We start from the raw sequence: 22,832 nt of genomic DNA on the forward strand, positions 1-22,832 counted from the left end.
TAAGAACATCAAACAGGTTCTCCCCACTCAGTGATACACCCACTGAGAATCCTGTTGAAAGTGCCCTAGTTATTGGCGATTCTATTACACGGAACGTGAAAATAGAGACACCAGCCACCATAGTCACATGTTTGCCGGGAGCCAGAGCACCTGACATCAAAGCAAATTTAAAAGTGCTGGCTAATGCTAATCGTAAATACTCTAAGATTATTATTCACGTCGGCACTAATGATGTTCGACTTCGCCAGTCGGAGATCACTAAAATTAACATTAAAGAGGTGTGTGAACTCGCAAGTACAATGTCAGGAGAAGTAATTTGCTCTGGCCCCCTTCCTGTTCGTCGGAGTGATGAGATAGTTAGCAGATTATCATCACTCAATGGCTGGCTGTCTAAGTGGTGTCCGCAAAATAATATAGGTTTCATAGATAATTGGAAAAGTTTTTGGGGCAGACCTGACCTGTTAAAAAGAGATGGTATTCATCCCTCCCGGGATGGTGCTGCTCTTCTCTCTAGTAATATGGCACATAGTCTTAGAACTGAAACATGACAAACTGGGGCCCAGGTCAGAAAGCAGCAGACAAACTGGCTAAACCGACCGTCTGCTAGCTGCCTCACGTTACAGAAGTCAGAAAATTCAGATAACTCTCAACACATAGAAACTCTTACACCTAGATATTTTCAAATAGAGACTGTGTCTGTACCCCGAATTAGTAAAAACAAAAAACTTCCAAACCCATTTAATGGTAAAAATTTAATTGATGTTCAACAAATAAAAAATAGAGATAATAATGCTAAACAAATGATAAAACTCGGGTTGTTAAATATTAGATCCCTTTCTTCAAAATCACTTATTGTTAATGATATTATCAAAGATAATAATCTAGATGTGCTGTGTTTGACAGAAACTTGGCTAAAACCGGACGATTACATTACTTTAAATGAGTCTAGCCCTCAAGGTTATGATTATCGACACAATGCCCGTCAGAAAGGCAAAGGGGGAGGTGTTGCTGTAATCTATAGTAATATTTACAGTATTAGTCAGAAGTCTTTCAAATATAATTCCTTCGAAACTATGGTACTTTACGTAACATTATGTAAGTTGACATTTGTGCTGGCTACTGTATACAGGCCACCAGGACACAATACAGACTTTATCAAAGAATTTGCTGACTTTCTATCAGAGTTAGTACTAGCTGTAGGTAAAGTCCTTGTTGTTGGTGATTTTAATATTCATGTAGATAATAAAAAAGACGCATTAGGATTGGCATTTGCAGATATTCTAAACTCTATTGGTGTTAGACAACATGTGTCAGGACCCACTCATTGTCATAATCATACTTTAGATCTAATATTGTCACATGGAATCGATATTGATGCTGTTGAAATTCTGCAGCAGAGTGACGACATCTCAGATCATTATCTAGTCTCGTGTATACTACATTTAGTCAAGGCGGCTAAACTGCCTCCATGCCATAAATATGGTAGAACCATCACTTCTACCACTAAAGATTGCTTTATAAATAATCTTCCTGATCATTTTCATCGCCTTAGCATACCAGACAGCTTAGAAGACCTCGATGTTGCAACAGAAACTATTGCCTCTGTCTTTTCCAGCACATTAGACTCAGTTGCTCCTTTGCGTTTAAAAAAGATTAAGGAAATTAATCCAATGCCATGGTACAATGACCACACTCGGGCCCTAAAGTTAGCAGCCAGAAAAATGGAGCGCAGCTGGAAGAAATCAAAACTAGAAGTATTTCGTATTTCGTGGAGAGAGAGAATGATTGAGTACAGAAAGGCCTTAAAATCTGCTAGATCTGCCTATTTTTCAAAACTCTTAGAAGAAAATAAACACAACCCTAGGTATTTATTTGATACAGTGGCTAAATTAACAAGAAATAAAGCTTCAACTTCTGATGTTTCCAAAGAGCACAGCAGTAATGACTTTATGAACTTCTTTACTTGCAAGATTGATAATATTAGAGAAAAAATAATAACCATGCAACCGTCTACTACAGTATCGTGTCAGATAGTGCATTGTAGTGTCCCTGAGGAAAAATTCAATTCATTTACTGCTTTAGGAGAGGAAGAATTGTCTAAACTTGTTAAATCATCAAAATCAACAACATGTATGTTAGACCCTATACCGACTAAGCTATTGAAAGAAATGCTTCCAGAGGTCATAGACCCTCTTCTCAATATCGTCAATTCATCTTTATCATTAGGATACGTACCAAAAACTTTTAAGCTGGCTATTATTAAACCACTTATTAAAAAACCACAACTTGATCCTAGAGAATTAGTCAATTACAGGCCGATCTCAAATCTCACTTTTCTGTCAAAAATACTAGAAAAGGCAGTATCATCACAGCTATGTTCCTTTTTAGAAAGAAATGGTATCTGTGAGGATTTCCAGTCAGGATTTAGACCGTACCATAGTACTGAGACTGCTCTCATTAGAGTTACTAATGATTTGCTCTTATCATCAGATCGTGGTTGTATCTCTCTATTAGTGTTACTGGATCTTAGTGCAGCATTTGACACTATTGATCACAATATTCTTTTAAATAGACTCGAAAATTATGTTGGCATTAGTGGAATTGCATTGTCATGGTTCAAATCATACTTATCTGACCGTTATCAGTTTGTAGTAGTAAACGAAGACATGTCATATCGATCACAAGTTCAATATGGAGTACCACAAGGCTCAGTACTAGGACCGTTACTGTTCACTCTGTACATGCTACCCTTGGGAGATATCATTAGGAAGCATGGCGTTAGTTTTCACTGTTACGCTGATGATACTCAGCTCTATATTTCTTCGCGCCCTGACGAAACTTACCAATTCACAAAATTAACGGAGTGCATAGCTGATATAAAAATTTGGATGACCAGTAATTTCCTACTACTAAATTCAGAAAAAACAGAGATTCTAATTTTTGGACCAAAAACTTCTTCACGTAATAACCTAGAATATTGTCTAACACTTGATGGCTGCTCTGTTAAGTCTTCGTCGTCAGTTAGGAACCTAGGTGTGCTCTTTGATACCAATCTTTCATTTGAAGGCCATGTTACTAGCATCTGTAAAACCGCATTCTTCCATCTTAAAAATATATCTAAACTACGACATATGCTCTCAATGAAAAATGCAGAACAGTTAGTTCATGCGTTCATGACCTCAAGGCTAGATTACTGTAACGCTCTACTGGGTGGTTGTTCTGCTCGCCTGATAAATAAACTACAGCTCGTACAAAATGCAGCAGCTAGAGTTCTTACTAGAACCAGGAAGTATGACCATATTAGCCCAGTTCTGTCAACACTGCATTGGCTTCCTGTTAAACATCGTATAGATTTTAAAATCTTGCTAATTACTTACAAAGCACTAAATGGTTTAGCTCCCCAGTACCTGAGCGAGCTCCTAATTCATTATAGTCCTTCACGTCTATTGCGATCTCAGAATTCAGGCCAGCTGATAATACCTAGAATATCAAAATCAACTGCAGGTGGTAGATCCTTCTCCTATTTGGCACCTAAACTCTGGAACAATCTTCCTAGCATTGTTCGGGAAGCAGACACACTCTGTCAGTTTAAATCTAGACTAAAAACGCATCTCTTTAACCTGGCATACACATAACACATTACCAATTTATATTTCCAAATCCGTTAAAGGATTATTAGGCTGCATAAATTAGGTCAGCCGGAACCGGGAACACTTCCTATAACACCTGATGTACTCGTTACATCAGAAGAAGAATGGCATCTACGCTAATATTAGTCTTTCTGTTTATCCCGAGGTTCACCGTAGTCAACCGGATCTGGGCCGTATCCAGGTGAGACCAAGGACCTGCACCTTGACACGACCACAACGCAGCCCTGAAGTATCAGCAGAGATTGAGTCAACTAGATCATCCCCTGTGAAGGCCTCATCGACACGACAGCCACGACACAGTTCCTCAACAACCGTCCATACCGGCGTGATGAATACGATCCTCAATTGGATGGAACTGAAATAAATACTTTTAATGTTGCGATCCTATTGGACTTATGATAGCAACCTGAATTGTAACAAAGCACTGTTGGCCAGAGGAGAACTGGCACCCCGACTAAGCCTGGTTTCTCCCAAGGTTTTTTTCTCCATTTTAACACCAATTTGCCACTTGTCTGCCACCTGATGTCACCTGATGGAGTTTGGGTTCCTTGCCGCTGTCGCCTCTGGCTTGCTTAGTTGGGGACACTTGACTTGACATTTTGATATTCAACAGTGCTTTTGATCTGCCTGCATTGACACTATTCTTTAAGAGCTGCTGTGCAGCCAAATAATGTACCAGTTATCAATGTAAAGCTGCTTTGACACAATCTACATTGTAAAAAGCGCTATATAAATAAAGGTGACTTGACTTGACTTGACATTATACTACGATTTACTATAGTATGGTTCAAAAACACTATAGTATTTATGATAAATTACTGTATTATTTTTTCCTGTGGGTTTTTCCATATTCAATAAATATTTAGATTTATGCAGTCTGTTTTAATCTTTAAGTGCACTTAATTACATATAGAACCAGATATATAGAACCCCAAAGCATAATGTATTAATTTTATTTTGTTTAAAGGTCCCACCAGTGTGCCCATCCAAGATGAATTTGTTTATCGAGCAGAAACTGGTAACTGTACACTATGATTATATGGAATGGCATCTGGTTAATAGAGTTTAAGTAATATTCTGCCAGCTGCAACCTACATAATTGCATATTTTTTTTATAAATGAGATCCTGGTAACACTTTAGAAAACTGATCCTTCATTAATGAATAACTACACAGGAACAAATGAATAATGCATTATTAACACTCTAGTAACTACTATTAACTAACAAGAAACTCTGATTAATGAATTAGTAAGTAATAGTGCTCAGTTGAAGGTGGTAGTTCACTATTAGCCAATCAGTAACTACTGTTTTTCAAACCTCCCAGAGAACTACTAAGAACTACTATATACAGGTTCATAATTAACATGAATGAGAATTAATTCTCAAGTGAAGATCATGGTAACTGTCACGATTCCTGTCAGTTCCTGGACTACACTTCCCATAATCCTCCCTGCCTGTCACATGCACACTCCACACCAATCATTTGCCATATACACCTGTAGCCTATTATCTGGACTATTTAAGACTCACTCACACACTACCTCATTGCGAAGTCTTGTTAACTGTTGTTGCATTTCTGAGCGTTTATTATCCTGTCTGCCTGTCTGTTCCCGTTCCTGCCTGTTACCCGTTATCGACCCGTTGCTGCCTGCCTTTGATCCTTGCCTGGTATTCTGTTCTGTGAGTGATATCTGCCTGTCTTGACTGTATCCTGACTACGATTCTGCCTGTCCCTTGCTGTTCCTGTTTGTTCCCGTTTGACCCTGCCTGTACCCTGCCACGCTCACTTTTAATAAAGCTTTGCATATGGATCCCTGCCTGAGTCCAGCTTCGTTACAGTAACACACTAGTAATGACTGAAGTATTACCAAATCCTTCAGAAGGAATCACTAATTATTTGGATCGGTATTCTAAAGTGAAGATCATGGTAACCCACTAGTAATTGCTTAAGTGTTACCAAATACATCATAAGGAATTACTGTACAAAACTGTACAAAAATGTACAAAAACCTCAAAAGTTTACAGTGACTTCAGTAGTTACTAGAGAGTTATCATGTTTCTCACTTTAGAATACTGATCCAAATAATTAGTAATTCCTTCTGAAGGATTTGGAAATACTTCAGTCATTACTAGTGGGTTACCGGGACCTTTACTTTAGAATTAATTATACATTATGCATTATTCACATTAATTATGAACCTGTAGTTCTTAGTGGTTCTCTGGGAGCTATGAAAAAAAAAAAAAAAGAGTAGTTACTGATTATCTAATAGTGAACTACCACCTTCAACTGAGCACTATTACTTACTAATTCATTAAGCAGAGTTTCTTGATAGTTAATAGTAGTTATAGAGTGTTAATAATGCATTACTCATTTGTTCCTGTGTAGTTATTCATTAATGAAGGATCAGTATTCTAAAGTGTTACCGAGATCCTTGTACAATATCTCTATAAAAACTGATTGTATTGTGTATTGACTAATAACACTGTTTTTTGTTTCTCCTTCAATGAAGCCTCACTCATTGAAGAATTGGAGCATATCCTTAATGACGAATGTGTTCAGCCTGAAGAGGTGTCTTTGGCCACAACCTGGCAAAAGAGGCAATCCCTAAGCCATGAAAGATGGCACATTGCAAGGGAGGCCATGGTTAAGAATCTTTTGGCAGCTGACTATGTTTAGGAACGCATCTGCCAACACTGTCTTACTGCAGAGGCCATTGTACGGTGCAGGGACTGTCTACCTAGGCAGTTTCTATGCACCGTGTGTGATGGAGATGCTCATCAGCACCGACCTCTCCATAACAGAGACTCTATGGCCCATGGGTTCTTCAAGCCATTGTGTCCAACCACTGCAGTGAAGAGACATTCCGAGGCCATTGAGTTCTCTGAACAGGGTATGCTTTTCATGTGTCCCATCATACTTTTCAGTCTGTACATTTTAAATGGCTGTTCATTAGTGTATAATTATAATATATATTTTAAATAGTTATGATATATTATCATATATTTAATAAATATATTAGATTATATTTCATTTTACCTTGTTTATGAATCCTTTGCTAAGGAGTTTATTATCATTGTTTTGCTTTTGAATTTTTAGTCCGATATCTTCCACTACTTTTGCCAGAGAAAATTTGTGCCTGTTCAGAAAGTTCCTGCAGGTTGATCAGTGGCAAGCCCATTATTGTAATAAATTTTAATGGTAAGATGTAGTTTTTTTCTCTTTATGAAAACAACACAAATTAAGGTTAATATAAGAACTCAATGCTTGCATGTAATATCTGTGATTAGGAATTTTTAAAGATGTTGTGATGCATGTGAACTTTTTTATTATAGGACGGTACAATCTCACCCTTCCATCACTAGAGACCTCATGCTGCGGAAAACATGGGCAGTGGGGCTCAGTGATCTCCTCAAGTCTGGGTACTGGCCAGCCTCTATACATTTTAAGACCGTGTATGAGGCTGGCCTTTTTAGGTCTTTTCTGGATTTAAAACTTTTTGCTCCAGGTCTTTCACGTCAAGCGTTCCTTGGAATGCTTGACCGGAGAACAGAGTATAATGGCAGGGTAAATATTGTTATTCAGTGTATAGTGTTAACATGATGTTTGTTCTTTAAAGTGATTGATTGGTTTGGTTATTTCAACAGAGTGGTAAAATATGTGGAGACACATTCCAGAGAGCCTTGCTGGAGTGGACCTTTGCCCAGCATGAGGTTGAGAGGCTTTGTGGTGTACAGCCATTTAAATGTCCTGCTTGCAGTCCTTCCATGCATGCCATCTCAGTGGATGGTAACAGGAAGCTGTACAGGTTCCATAATGCACATGGGTATGTTTTTTTCTTTATTTTTTTATTGTACTACTTAACTGTCTATATTGTGTTTCTCTTTCCAAATAAAATTAAGCACAGAGAAGGGCTACTTCGATGGGACATTTATAATGAAGGATGAAGGTGTTTCGTCCTTTGTGGGATATGTTCATGAAAAGACCAAGCATGTAATAACCCTTAACTTATTGTCATATTGTTTATTCCAGTCCAGCTACCATTATTGAAATAATAATAATTTTATTGTAATGTCTTGTAGGCCACAGGTAAAGGGGTGTGTGGCTCTTCTCAATGGACAGCAGCCAAGGAGTCTGCAAAAAAGTCGACATCAAAGATTGATGAGGAAGGCCTTGAGATTGCTATGTGCCGACATGGAGGACTTTTAAAAGGCCTACATATGTTCAGAGGGGAAATATTTGCTTATTCCCTGTTCCTTCAAAACACCCTCTCAAAAGAAAATGTGTCATCCTTCTGCTCAGATGTCGCCTGCAAGTACTGGCCATACTTAAAGAGAGTGGTGGGACACTGTCCAGAGCTAAGGCCTTTATTAAATATGCGCCCACTATTATCAGATATGCATGCCAAAGCACATGAGTGGAGTTGTGAGGTAAGATTCTTTCTTTACATTAAATTCTATTAATGATATTTTTGTGGTATGGAAATGTACTTTTATTTGAACAGCCATTGTTTGTTTTTTTTGTTTGTTTTTTTTTAGATAAAATGGTCTGGAAGAAACCAAGAGGGAGCTGGTCTTACAATTGGAGAAGAGGTGGAGCAAGTCAACTCCTTCTTGTCGAGAGCTGCAATTGGCACTAAATACATGTCCAAACCTGGTGAATATATTAGATAAACACTACTTTTAACATATAGTTATTTCTAAGTATCAATGAATCATGACTATAACTTTTTTTAATATATTTTCTTTGACCAACTATCTAATAATAGCACGTTCAGACATGCTTACTGTTCTTGCTTCTGCATGGAACAAACGGAAGTCTGAAAATCTGGCCAAATTTTTGTCTCAAAGATACATTAAGGTATTTTACTGATGCAAAAGTCAACCTTGTTCTTATCGTACAAAAAGTACATTTAGGGTTAGTTCACCCAAAAATGAAAACTCTATCATTTATTACTCACCCTCATGCCGTTCCACACCTGTAAGACCTTTGTTCATCTTCAGAACACAAATTAAGATATTTTTAATGACAGAATGGTGTCAGATTTCCTTCCATAGACTGCCTTTGTTACTGAAACGTTGATGCTTCAAAAACTCCATAAAGAGATTGGAAAACTAATCCATATGAATTGAGTAGTTTATTCCAAATTTTCTGAAGAAAATTGATTGGTTGTTATGAAGAACAAATTTAATTTAGGCTTTTACTCGCATGTAAACATTAATCAGCAAACATAATCAGAAGCTCAACCAAACTTGAATAATGCACAAGAGCAAACCTCTCTTGGAGGCTCAAACGTGCTGCGTAACCAATGAGGTTCATTCTTCATCTGTTCATCATAACAAGTGATCGATTCTCTTCAGAAAATGTGGATTCATATGGATTTGTTTTACGATGTCTTTATGAACTTTTCAAAGCGTCAAAGTGGTAGTTGCAGAATTCAGTCTGTGGAAGGAAATCTGACAGCATTCTGTCATCAGAAATATCTTAATTTGTGTTCCGAAGATGAACGAAGGTCTTATGGGTGTAGAACGACATGAGGGTAAAAAAAAAACAAAATAACGACTTATTTAGTGATGGCCGATTTCAAAACACTGCTTCAGGAAAATTCGGAGCGTAATGAATCAGCGTGTCGAATCATGATTCGGATCGCATGTCAAACCGCCAAACTGCTGAAATCACGTGACTTTGGCGCTCTGAACTGCGGATTCGATACACTGATTCATTATGCTCCGAAGCTTCCTGAAGCAGTGTTTTGAAATCGGCCATCACTAAATAATTTGTTATTTTGTTTTTTTTGGCGCACCAAAAATATTCTCATCGCTTTATAATATTGAACCACTGTACTCACATGAACTGATTTAAATATGTTTTTAGTACCTTTATGGATCTTGAGAGAGGAAATGTCATTGCTCCCTATGTAGGCCTCACAGAGCTATCGGATTTAAACAGAAATATCTCAATTTGCGTTTCGAAGATTAACGAAGGTCTTACGGGTGTGGAACAGCATAAGGGTGAGTAATAAATGACAGAATTTTCATTTTTGGGTGAACTAACCCTTTAACTTTAAAAAAATATTCAATGTATTTGATAAACATTGTTTGATGTTAATACAGTCCTCCTCAGTGTTTAAAAGATGGTAATTTAGGACCTTCATTAATTGCAGGTAATGGCAACCTCTCAACTAAGAAGATGGTCTTTGACCGGTTCATGATGCTTTTCCGACTGAAGGAGGAGGAGCAGATCATAGTGATGGAGGTGAAGCAACACTGGCAATCATTGAAGGAAGCTGAATGTTCCCTGAGGGATCTCTCAGTTCAAATACAAACTAACAGTGAGTATCCATAACAAATTCAATAACCAATGCATTGCTGGAATTAAAACATTAGGGATTGATTTTATTTATCCTCTTCAATGTTTTCATTTCTTTTTTGTGTAGACAGTGACTTTGAGCTTTCAGAGGAGAGCGCCAATGGACTACTGTGCCTTCTCAAGAGAAAACTGTAAGACCTTCAGTTTCTGCAAAATAATGCTAGGATGTTATACCGACAATGTGTTCTGGGACAGGCTTCGGACAGCATTCTATTTGATAACATTTCCGATGAAGAAACTGAGGCAGTAAACTACAGCTCTGATGAAACAGACAGTGATGAGGACTAAACCTGAGTATATAGAATAGACAGATACTGAAGAACTATTTTAATAAGCTGTATTTCTTTTTTTTTTTTTTTTTTTTTCACTGTGAGAAACATTTTAGCATATTAACAGAATCTATTTAATATTTTCCCATCCTAATGGAAATGAGATTAAGGTTCAGCATGTAGCAAGAAAGCATGAGTTAAGTATTACAAGCAAGGCCCAACACTGGATAAGGATGTGTTGTAATAGTGCAATGAAGTGTCACAATATGTATTGGTTGTTTAATTTGGTGTCTTTGTTTACTGTCAACACTGTATTCTTGTTCTTGTTCTAATTAAATAAATGGAAGCACATTCCAAATGGGCATTTATGATGATTTTTGGGGGTCTGTTCTTGTTCTGTTCTGTTAACTATGACTGGATGAACTTGCAACAATTTACATAATGGCAAGCTGTTAAAAAGACAATGTAATTGTGATTCAACACACTTTGTTGTCCATGATGAGAATAATGTTGGACACAGTTTTCAAATAGCCTATATATGAAAAGGTGGCACAAAGGTGTTTTAAAAAGTGTTCATAGTAAAATATCAAATTTCATCCTGCCTTTCAAATATTTCATAGAGGTTTGCACAATGAACATGATTAAATATCCCTTTGTTTATTAAAGATAGTACTTTTTTCCAGTTTGTTATTAAACGTTTTAAACTACACTACCCATAAGCCTCTGTCATTATATCGAAGGAACGCAAAAATATGGCGCTGTCAGAGGTGTAAAGTACTTAAGTAAATGTAATTAGTTACTGTACTTGAGTATTTTTTTGGCTACTTTGTAGTTGTACTGAGTATCAAATATATTGGCAACTTTTACTCTCTACTTGACTACATTTTTGAGCAAGTAAATATACTTTTTACTCCACTACATTTGTGATGAGTAATGCAATTACAAATTACATTTTTCATGGCAGCTAACTTTTTCTGCAGCAGTTTGTTTCTGATTTAAAGAAGCGATATCACCATCTAAGGGCATTGAAGGTACTATATCTTGTGCATTTTGTCAGCAAGGCTACTTTACGTGAATGTGAGTGCAGGTAGTTGCTGATCGCAGGTGTTTTATTTATTAGATGAGGAAATGACTGCAGCTGGTGATGAGGCTCAAACCAGCACATTCAGTAGACTTTGACTATTTAATTTTACTTAACATTGTTTTATTTATCCGCTATATTGACAAGACCGTTTTGAAGGATATTGGTTTACTTATGGCCTTTTTGTGCACTTGAGCTTAACTGAGACTTTTAATTTTGAGTTTGTAGACGTTTAAAAGGTTGTTGTGTCGACCCTGATTTATTTCAACATTGAGGTGCTCAGTTTTATTTTGATTTTAGAAAATAAACTTCATTTCTCATCTTACAAATCATTTGTTTCTTATTTTCACTGGCATGTCTCTCAGGTGTTGTTGAGGACTAGTGCATCTCTGACCCTATATTCAGCATGAGTAAAATACTTAAGTACTAAAAATCAGATACTTTAAGACTTTTACTCAAGTCGTATTGGAATTGGTTACTTGTAACTTGTAGTGGAGTAATTTTTGATGTAAGGTATCAGTACTTTTACTTGAGTATGGTTTTCAGGTACTCTGGGCGCTGTTATTTGTAGTTCAGTGAAGATATGCTAGGGTTAGGGTTAGGATATCGTTAACGGGGTAATACCTCACAACACAGCAACACCGCATTGTTAACTAAATGTATTACTGACGTAATAATAACAGCAAAACGTACTTTGCAACATTAAGCATTTTTTAGGCTATATGGGTAAAAAAGATTATCCAATCACAGCGAATCCCGCGTGTGCCAAGGGAATATCAGAGCCCCCCATTACATTAAACTAAAATGACAGATTGGATTGTGGGGTTAACCCGATTTTTTTTTTTTTTTTTTTTCAAGCAAGGGCCTAATGGTTTCCATTGTATGCATTCATATACACACATGTATATACACATGTATGTATGTATGTATATATATATATATATATATATATATATATATATATGTGTGTGTGTGTGTGTGTGTATATATATATATATACATATATGTATGTGTGTGTGTATATATATATATATTAAAAATATTTAAATATAAATATTTTTACAAAAGTTTTTTCCTCCCACAATTCTTTCTCAGCTGTAACTTTTTGTAACCCAATTTATTTTGCTCTGAAGGGATGTGTAAGCACTATTATCTGTACTATTGTACTATATTTTGTACTATTAAAAGCATTGTTTGACTATACAAGGGTAAATTTGTAATAATTCTACTATGGTATTTACTAAATATCTTATGCATCAATGCAGTAGTGGTACTTCACTTTCTCTAGACTCAACTCACTGGTCCCATTTGGAGCAATCTGTGTCTATGTGCTAATATATTACACTATAATATACCTTGTACATCTAGCCTCTAGTCTAGTGAGAATATGGTTGTTCATATCCATATATTAACTGAATAGACAAGTATATATGATACTGTACACACACACACACACACACACAGTGAATGAATCAGTATTGATTCATTCCGATGTAAGAAACAATAGTTATTAATTCAGTTAATTTATCTATATCAGCACTGGAGTAAACAGTGATGTCATCATCCAGCTCAGCATACAATGGTGTCAATGCAGGCAGATCAAAACACTGTTGAATATCAGATGTCATCTCTGTGACAGACTGGTCAGGGTGATTTTCAACCTTTTTACCTGTGGTAGCTTGAATAAGCTCCAGCCCCTGGATATTTCAGAAATATATATATATATATATTTTCATAATGTACCAGTAATGTAATTAGCATTGAGTAAGTGTAATTTGAACATGATCTTCAGGCTGTCTTCCTACTGGAAAAAAGTCAAAACAACAACTAATAAATGAGAAAATTACAGTGGTGAATTAAGTTGCCATGTAGGTTTACTTACCAGGATGGACATGGCAACCAATGCACCAGCACTTCTTTACGTCCCTGTGAATTAAGTAAGAAAAAAGAGCCAATTACAAAACATCATTACATTTCCATCTTTACACATCATTACATCACTTACTACATTTTTAAAGCATTTAATGTAACTCAAAAACTTTAAACAAAGCACCATTGAAAGCCACCATCCCACCTTCCTCATGTGGTATTACTGTGGTACAGCAACACACCAGCACAGAAACAGAGACAGGGGTACCAAAAGGTGGCGTGCCGAAAGGTGAATGCTACAACAGAAACTAACCCTTAACCCTATCCCTAACCTTAACAGACAGCTTTCACTACCAATTATAAAGACCTTTCTCCAACTTTTAACATGCCCCAACCTTTCTCCACACCCAATGCTCCAACATGGCATGACCCACACCTGCAAAAACACACTAAAGCAGGTTTTGTCATCAAAGCATGCAATCTGAAATTTGAAATCCAATTCATAATTTAGGATTCTTATCATCTTAACCAAAACTGACCCATAAATGCGACCCAAACAAAGCCTAACAGACTGAAGAGCAACTTCAACAACTGCTGTTAACATATTCAAAAGCAATGGAAAAACACATCTGAACTGTACATGCTATATAGTTAGATTATAAGTCATATTCATATTACACTGTAGAAGCCAACACTGTAGTACTGTACAGAACATTTTATATTAATATATGAATTCACAGTTCTTCACCTTATTTATTGTTTGTGTACTGATGTGTAATATTTTACACTGCCTGTACTCATACTATAGTCAGAAAGCAAATAAGAATTCCATTCCAGATGTTTATTTTTTTGCAATAAAGTACCCTTCACATTAGCATACATTCAATGTGAAGTTATTAACATTACAACAGAGCTAAATATTTTGGGATACTGATCCATTCATAGTTTGAACAAAAACATACATTATTTACTTAATTTAATACATTTAATAAATTATTTAAATTAATTTACTGTACATGAAAAGGTCACGGTATTATGGAACACAACATTGACAGATTGTAGACACAGATTAATACCAACCTTTCTGAGAAGTGTCTTAGATACAAATTCCACTGGAAATACATCCAGAGACGCATGGACATTCTGTACAAATGTAATTTGGTTAGAAATGTATTAATTACCTAATAACTAGAACAGAGAATGTTTAAAAGTTAAAAAGCAAAACAATTTTTAAACATCTAAAAATCTAAACAGCACTGAAACAACAAATATAAACATCAATATTTTGAGAACTTTCCAAATGGATGACAATGTGTAATAGACTAGCTATGCAAAGAGCTAAAACACTGGTCTGAAACTCAGTTCCTAGAGGGCCACAGCTCTGAACAGTTTTGCTCCAACCCTAATCAAACACACCTGATCCAGCTAATCAAGGGGCACGTTCAAGCATAAACCGGTGCGCAAAGTTTTGCTACGGTTTCCGGGTTGAACACCATATTAAACAAAATAGACATGTTTCCTGGAAATGGTGTGCAACGAGGTTTGAGATACGTTTTCTCTTGTTTGGTGGGTGTGTCAAAATGCCCAATCAGCATCAACATGTATATAAACCACGCGGTATTATAGAGACAGCTCACACAATGGGTCCAAGTAAAGTCGTTTACAAATGTGTCCGCTGGAGCTCAGTATATGCAACAATTGAAGATATTAGAAGACATGTTTGTCATAAGAGTTTTATAGTAAAAATATAGCATATCTATTCTTCAAAAAGAACACAAAGAATGGCCTTCTCAGCTGCCATAGTTGCAACTCTTGCGTCATCAGAACAGGGTGTTCAGCATACCACCGTTTCCATTTAAAAAACGTTTTGCAACGTTTTGTCGGGGCTGAACGCAGCCCAGGTCTTCAGCGTTACTACCAGGTGTGAGTTGGAACTGGTTGTAGCTAAACTGTGCAAGGCTGTGGTCCTTTCAGTTTAAGACCACTGAAAACTGAATTGTATACATTTCATACCTGTGTCTGTATTTTCTGCTTTCTTTTGGCTGCCATGTTGACAGCTGATTTGCTGTAAAGTAAAAAAAAAAAAAAGTTTTAGCTTTGTTCAAGTACGTCAAAAACAGTTTTCATTGAGCCTGAGTTCACATTGTTCCTTGCTCATTGTATAGGCTTTACCCAAAGGTCCCTTTAAGACAAGTAATTTCACACTGCGATCATCTTTGAAATGCCTCTTGGGCATCCAAATGCAGCTCCTATCTCTCTGAATGGGGAAACATCAAATTCTCCAAATGATTATGATTAAATTTCTGATTTGAAAATCAAAAGACTGTTTAGTCTTTTTTGTCACTTTCATTTCCCCTTCTTCATTAACAGGCCTCTCTGGTTCTTCCCCCCCACTTTCTGTCTGTTGTTCTTCGATCTGCTCTTCATCCTCCAATCTTTCCTTCATCCTCACTTCTACATTGTTCTCTGATAAAATGTTCTCTTCATCTTCTACAGCCTCGTTTATGTCCTGACTCTCTGTCCTATCACCCTCTGTGTCCTCTTGTTCTTTTTCTGGACTTTTGAAACTCAACTTTTGAGGCCTCAACAGGCCTCTTTGGTCTTCCTCCCCACTTTCTATCTGTTGTTCTTCGATCTGCTCTTCATCCTCCAGTCTTTCCACTTCTACATTGTTCTCCAGTGTAATGTCCTCTTCATCTTCTACAGTCTCTTTCAAGTCCTGCCGTTCTGCTTCATTACCTTCTGTGACCTCTTGTTCTTTTTCTGGACCAAAACCTTAAAAAGTACAATTAAAGTCATATTAGAATACATAAAAAAAAAAAAAAAAAAACCTTTACAATAAACTGCAGTTTAACATAGAAACTTGTATAGCTACAGAACTTACTGTGCACATTAAAATATTAGACAAACATTTAAGTATCAGTGCTTGCAAATATGATTTACCTTGTAAAATATGCTCAAAGAGTATGAGCATTTTTTCCATCACCTTATGTCCCTCAGGTGGGAACTCAAAGGGACACTGGACCTCCGCTGTCCACCTATGGGCCTTTGAACACTTCCCCAGTAGCAAAAGAGGAACGTATCCCAGCACTTTAAGTTTTTCATAGGGGAACGTGCCTTGCAACCATGGAGACATTTGTTAGAGACGCTGTATACATCCGCATCAAGGAACTTTGCTGCCGTAACGTGGGTGCAGCAGGCGCAATGATATTGCGCAGCGTCTCTCACAAATGTCTCCATGGTTGCAAGGCACGCTCCCTGTGCAAGCAGGGGGTCACAGGCGCTGCGTAATATCATTGCGCCTGCTGCACCCATGGTACGGCAGCAAAGTTCCTTGATTATTACGCCGGAATGAGAGTATAGTTCCTAGCCATATTGGCCTAGAAAATCGCAACTTTTCATTTTTCGTCGGTCTTAGTACACGATGTAACTACAGAAGAGTCCAGTTTTAAATAGGAAAAATATCGAAACTCTTTGGTCATTTTTAAGCGAGATGCTAACGGTCTAATTAGATTCAATGAACTATGCTAAGCTATGCTAAAAGTGGTACCGCCAGACCCGGAGATCGGCTGAATGGATTTGAAAACTGTAAAACTCAACTGTTTAACTCTATGGGAGTTGGAAAATGAGCCTATTTTCAAAAAAAGTGGAGTGTTCCTTTAAGAAAAAAATGTTTCTTTTCACCAAGTCAGAATATAGTGACGTGACATACAGCGCGAGCCTCCACAAATGGAGTGCAACAGTATGTTGACAAGAGAGTAAAGTTAATTTTTCTGAGGTGTGAAACTTTTTATTTTGTAACAATTTATGAGGCCAACGTTGTAATAATGATAGACATAGCCTACACCTTTTCATCTGACAGCAGATACTGAATAAGGACAACTCAGGCACTTTTTACTTCAACTGCGTCTGACAGAAGAATTTATTTTTCCGAGGTGAGTCTTTACGAATAAATAGCTTTTTTAAAAATGTATAAAATAAAGTTAACTTTGCAAAGACGCTAAACCTTTTTTTATTGTTATGTTTACGTTAGTGCTGGTGGCCGTTAGAAAGTTGACATGGCAACCGGGAAAACATTAAAGCTGCTGGAGAGGACAGCTTCGACATTTCACAGTGTTTCTCGTCAGTTTTATAGCAATAAAGTTCAACAACTGCGTCAGATTGGTTAAGTAACATTACCCACAGTCTACTTTAAGTACTTTTGTTAATATATACCTCTGTGATTATATGGTATCTGGTGGATCCAAAATGGTCAATATTCATATTCATGCATTTTATTCATATTTTATGTTAATCATTTATCGCTTATGATTTAATCAATATTACTTTTGATTTCATATATTCATGTACTCCTACTCCATATATTAATCCTCATCATATTTTCAAGTATTTACTCTTTATTGTACTCCTTTATGGTTATTATTCTTTTATATTTAAGAGTATGTATGCTTGCTATATTCAATTGTTCTTCAAAGTGTTCCAATGTGGTCCAACAGGTCATGTTGACACGTTTGTGGTTAGATATTGGACACCTGCCAAGTATTGCAGAAGTGATGTTTTCGGAATTAGTTGCTCATTTGAACTCGATGTACTTTTGTATCAAAATATGTCCATTTCTATTTCTGCTGACATGTGATAATGCAAGATCTGCAAAATTCCCTTAAGGGTGTCAACACAACCCCTATATCTATTTTCATCTATTTTCAACATCTGACCAGTCTATGACATAATGGATAAATTCATTTGACCTTTTCTTATTAGACCAAAACATAAGTTTAAATGGGATGTAAGTTTCCTTATGCTTATGGTATAAAATGGACTGAGTCGTTGATAGTTTAGCTTTTCCTTTGCTTTTTTTTTGCTTTTCTTTGCTCTTCTGCTTCTTCTCTTCTATCTCTCATTTCATTCTGCAAATGTCTTAATTTTGTTCCTTCTTTCTGTATATTCTGATCTTCATCTATTAGATACAATACTTTGGATTTTACAATACTCTAGATTTTATTATTAACTAATTAATTTGTTTGTCTCTGTAATTTTTAATGAATAAATTTGTTATTCCTTATTCAAATTTGATCTTTGACATAATCATTGCTGGACTGCCTGGATCTCATTTTCTCAAGTTTTTACATCAGTTTTGGTGTTTCCGCTCGGTTCTTCACGACCCGTAGCTTCAGATGATGCACGGCAAGGTTTAAAATAGAGGTGAATAAAATCCTCTGTTTCTAGTCTGCTGTTTTTGAATTGTTTGAGCCTTGAAGCTATCTGCCTGTGGATGTGGTCTTTCAATTTGGCTGCAGACAAAGAAAGAACCACGAGTCCAGGCCTCTGCCGAATTTTTGAATATTGAATAACTGGTGTTCGTATTGAATTATCAATTTTATTCTGAGTATTCTGTGTCAGTCGAGCAGAGAAGCATATATGTCCCAACACAAACAAGAGCGAATGGACTGTGCATGCCAGTGGGGGAAAGAGACTTAAAGACCCAGGTGGCAGAGAAGCACTGGTTGATGGGCCTTCAGCTCACCCCTGAAAGAGGAAGCTGACACTTCTGAGGGCTGGCAATGAAAAGACTGAGTTAATGCAGAAACAACAATGGAAACAACCTGCCATGAGATGCAGAGAGAGAAAGACAGCTGCATTCAGAGTCAACCTCATGCTCCACCTGGTCCTCATCACAGACTGAGAGACCCAACGTACTGGATGAAGAGAGACACTAAAACCGCCAAACAGGCTCAACTGACTGATGATACGAGTGGGGGACTTCCATCTCTTCCTCGTGTGTGTTCAGGTACTGCATATACAGTGATCACTGCAGAGAATGCCTCAAAATTGGACTTGTCATCACAACTTTCAAATTGGTAATAGTCTCATAGCAGTTCTTTATTTTGTTAACCTACTGCACTTTTCTTTCAATAAGCACCAGTCCAACCCTTTATGAAATGGAAGTTAAGTGTTTGCTTGACTCACGTTCAGTCAAAACTGGGTCTGGACTTAGTTAGAGGACACTGAACTCACTAACTAGGAGTAATGCTGTGCAATGAAGGGAGTTTAGACTCTGCTCTCAGGACAGACATTTATATTACAGAGTTCACTTAAATAGAAAATGGATGGTAAAGATATGATATTAGTCACTCCATCTTGGTTAATAGATATTTATTTTTTATTATAAGGAAAAATTCCAAAACTGTGAAAACATTATCACAAATGCTGTCATCAGAGATTATGGTTATAGTTAGCCATGGATCCAAAATTATGAGATCTCCAGTTTTATTAGAACAGCTCATGAGCAACTGTAACAAGATACTTTTTTTATTATACAGATGAATGATAAAATATATTTAAGAAATCGGTTCTCTTAACTGTGGCATGCCTAGGTTTAAAAGAATATTTCTTTAAAATTGGTGTTTGTTACCACGGTGTTAAAATCAATTCTATTGCGACTGACGTTGTCTGACTAAATCCTTCCAAAAACCTAGACACTGCTGCACGGGGAATGCCACAGTGCCTATGTTTCATCATTTCCAATATCATCGAAAGATTTTTATTCGATTCGACTTGGTGGTATTCCACCCTTAACAATATAAGTTCCCCATTCAGTTCACTGTTTGCAGAGGAAGTGACAAAACAAAAACAAAAAAAATATTATACTCTGGCCAGAGACAGAAAAAGTGTGAAAGCGTGTGAGTGTGTGTGTATGAGTGATGGTGCACCAAGGCAAAGAAAAATGCCATAAACAGCTGTATTCAAATGTTCTCAAATGGGCACATTATGTGAATTATGCCTAATAAAATAATGGTCATGGATGAATTTGGCTAAAAATCCTGACCTGGGTTATTGTGGCAGAAAGAAACAATGCCACAACTGCGCAGGGGAATAACTTGGGAAAGCAGAAGAAGCAAGCTTGTCCTGTTTACCCCACACCTAACTTTTCCTTTCTTTTCAGCATGTCAGGATGGATTCCACTGAATGAACTGATTCGGTTCTAAATGTATAAAGTATTATCTTGTGATTGTTAACACCAAGGTGGGATGAGTGTTATCCAGGTAGAGAAATTTATATTACTGGGTAAAAAACAAAAAAACAAAAACAAGAAATGATTTAATGATAATGTACTTATTTAAACCAACAAAGAAAATCATATAACTATAAAATTAAATTATGTATGATATTGCTAGATCAGGGAATATCATGGGCTCAAGCCCTGAACAGCCCTGGATAACCCTCAAACCACATGAAATTTCACAGGTTTTGTTACCCCAAGGAGGACTGGACGGGGTGATGTGTAAATATATGTTGTCTCTAACAAAAGAATTTCAAGGTTTTCATTCACAGGTCAAAGCCATGCTGTTAATATTGAGGAAATTCATCCTACTAATCCGAGTGCTAATGTATTGTTAGCTGCATGAAAAAAAGCGACAATGTTGTTGTCTTGTTTTGTTCTTGTTGTTTTTTTTTCCTGTGTCCACTCTATCTTCTCCATGTCTAGGTACGGTACGAGTAGATGCAATCAGGAGATTATGTGTGGTATATTCATCGAACCAGTTTGTTTTTCTGTGTGATGCCTGATTGTGACCACTGGAAGGGAAGTGTCCTATGGGGGATCAACGAGGAGAACGAGCAGACTCAACTGGTGGCTTAAAAGCCCACTGTTTGCTCCAACTGATCAAGAGCATCCCAGAGCCAAGGAAGGATCGACGAACACCTCAGTGCTTAGCAACACAAGGAGAATGCGACAGAGAGACTGATTACATCATCCTGATGATGAAGCACAGAATGAAGAGACTGAGACTTTGAAGGATTGAGTTGTTTATATTTATCAAAGGATATATTTTGTTTATTTTGTCTATTTGTGTGACACATCTGATAGTTATGTTATTTTACTTAGTTCAAGTAATGGGGTCTAGTGTTGATATCGATTTCACAATTCATTTTGGCAGATTAATTTTACTATTTACATTACATTACTAAAACTGGCTAAAATTAAAGATTAGTGGGAAAAAAACATTTGACCACACCTTTATCCACCTGACAGTTGCGGTAAGTCCTCAACCCAGCAAAAGTCCAGGGGACGTTCGGGGTCAGGTTCTTTTACTGGCCCTCGTCGGACCAGCCTGGTGAAGGCTTCCAGTCAATATTCTATGCAGTTAGCTGGGGTTAGAGAGCTTCATCTAGATTTGATGTTTTTATATCTAATTTATTCTGTATCCATTTTGTATCTTTTAAATTTTTAATGAGTCTATCAAGACTCAAGTGGGGGATTGTACTGCAGAAGTGATGTTTTTGGAATTAGTTGCTCATTTGAACTCGATGTACTTTTGTATCAAAATATGTCCATTTCTATTTCTGCTGACATGTGATAATGTAAGATCTGCAAAATTCCCTTAAGGGTGTCAACATATATCTATTTTCATCTATTTTCGACATCTGACCAGTCTATGACATAATGGATAAATTCATTTGACCTTTTCTTATTAGACCAAAACATAAGTTTGAGTGGGATATAAGTTTCCCTATGCTTATGGTATAAAATGGACTGAGTCGTTGATAGTTTAGCTTTTCCTTTGCTTTTCTTTGTTCTTCTACTTCTTCTCTATCTCTCATTCTGCAAATGTCTTAATTTTGTTCCTTCTTTCTGTATATTCTGATCTTCATCTATTAGATACAATACTCTGGATTTTACAATACTCTAGATTTTATTATTAACTAACTTGTTTGTCTCTATAATTTTTAATCAATACATTTGTTATTCCTTATTCAAATTTGATCTTTGACATAATCATTGCTGGACTGCCTGGATCTCATTTTCTCAAGTTTTTGCATCAGTATCTTTCCTTGATCATCTGAAATATATGTTAGCAAAATGTTACGCTAGCATAGCATATGTTTTTAATGATAGGCCTACTAAGTGCAAATCGTCTTGAATGCTTTTATGTTTTGCTGTAGGCTATATGTTTTTATTTATAGATTGGGTGTATTTTCATTGTTTTTATTTGGATTTTTGTTCATGTTCTGTGTGTTTTTCAAAATAAATGAACTGAATTCATTTTGAGTCTGCATTCATCATTCACAGCTGTTGAAATAAATTAGTTTGGGCAAATGAGGACATAAATTAGGTTAAACTACTGCATGTCCGCCCATAGAAAAATAAATAAATATAAAAATTACCAACTGATTACCAACACACAACTATTGATACACAACGTTGCTACGACGTCGCAGTTACTAACTGGCAACGTATCCGGGAATTTCACTTTTCCATTTGCCACAACGTAACTAGTTACGTCGCCACGACGAAAGTTTGGTCACCAAATTATTGCTGTTTTCGAAATAGCCCCCTATACCCTCATTCACTATTCCCTACATTAGTCCACTAATATAGTCCACTTGAAGGAGTGAATGAAACGAGTGAGTGAATTCGGACACTAAGTGCACCGGAAGGGCTGCCGATTTCGCAGAGTTTGTGCTACTGTTTAATAATCTTTTGAAATGTAGCAAACTGGCATCTCCAGTAGTAATGAATATTTATGATGAACTAGCATGTTCAAACCTTTTAAACGATTTAATGATTAATTAAAAAGGAATTTATACCTGTACA

The 22,832-nt window shown here is 36.6% G+C and overlaps 2 long non-coding RNA genes across 3 annotated transcripts in view; one reads left to right on the forward strand and one right to left on the reverse strand.

The window, feature by feature from the left end:
- The window catches only part of LOC127495092 (uncharacterized), a 20,950-nt gene extending 9,349 nt beyond the window's left edge, over positions 1 to 11,601 (forward strand). The window contains exons 3-12 of one of the 2 annotated variants that reach the window (XR_007925052.1): positions 4,618 to 4,668; positions 6,162 to 6,542; positions 6,749 to 6,850; positions 6,985 to 7,216; positions 7,297 to 7,642; positions 7,732 to 8,079; positions 8,188 to 8,305; positions 9,571 to 9,660; positions 9,813 to 9,980; positions 10,086 to 11,601. This is a non-coding gene — a long non-coding RNA (uncharacterized LOC127495092). Of the gene's footprint in view, positions 1 to 4,617; positions 4,669 to 6,161; positions 6,543 to 6,748; positions 6,851 to 6,984; positions 7,217 to 7,296; positions 7,643 to 7,731; positions 8,306 to 9,570; positions 9,661 to 9,812; positions 9,981 to 10,085 lie in introns of both variants that reach the window. The other variant, XR_007925051.1, reaches the window with a different exon arrangement.
- Positions 11,602 to 15,265: 3,664 nt separating this feature from the next.
- Positions 15,266 to 17,007, reverse strand: LOC127495870 (uncharacterized). The gene is made up of 3 exons (XR_007925200.1): positions 16,181 to 17,007; positions 15,977 to 16,012; positions 15,266 to 15,302 (listed from the first exon to the last, which is right to left on the reverse strand). It is a non-coding gene; the product is annotated as an uncharacterized LOC127495870 (long non-coding RNA).
- Positions 17,008 to 22,832: the final 5,825 nt, after the last annotated feature.

Source organism: Ctenopharyngodon idella, chromosome 15, assembly GCF_019924925.1.
Source record: "Ctenopharyngodon idella isolate HZGC_01 chromosome 15, HZGC01, whole genome shotgun sequence".
Taxonomy (NCBI): domain Eukaryota; kingdom Metazoa; phylum Chordata; class Actinopteri; order Cypriniformes; family Xenocyprididae; genus Ctenopharyngodon; species Ctenopharyngodon idella.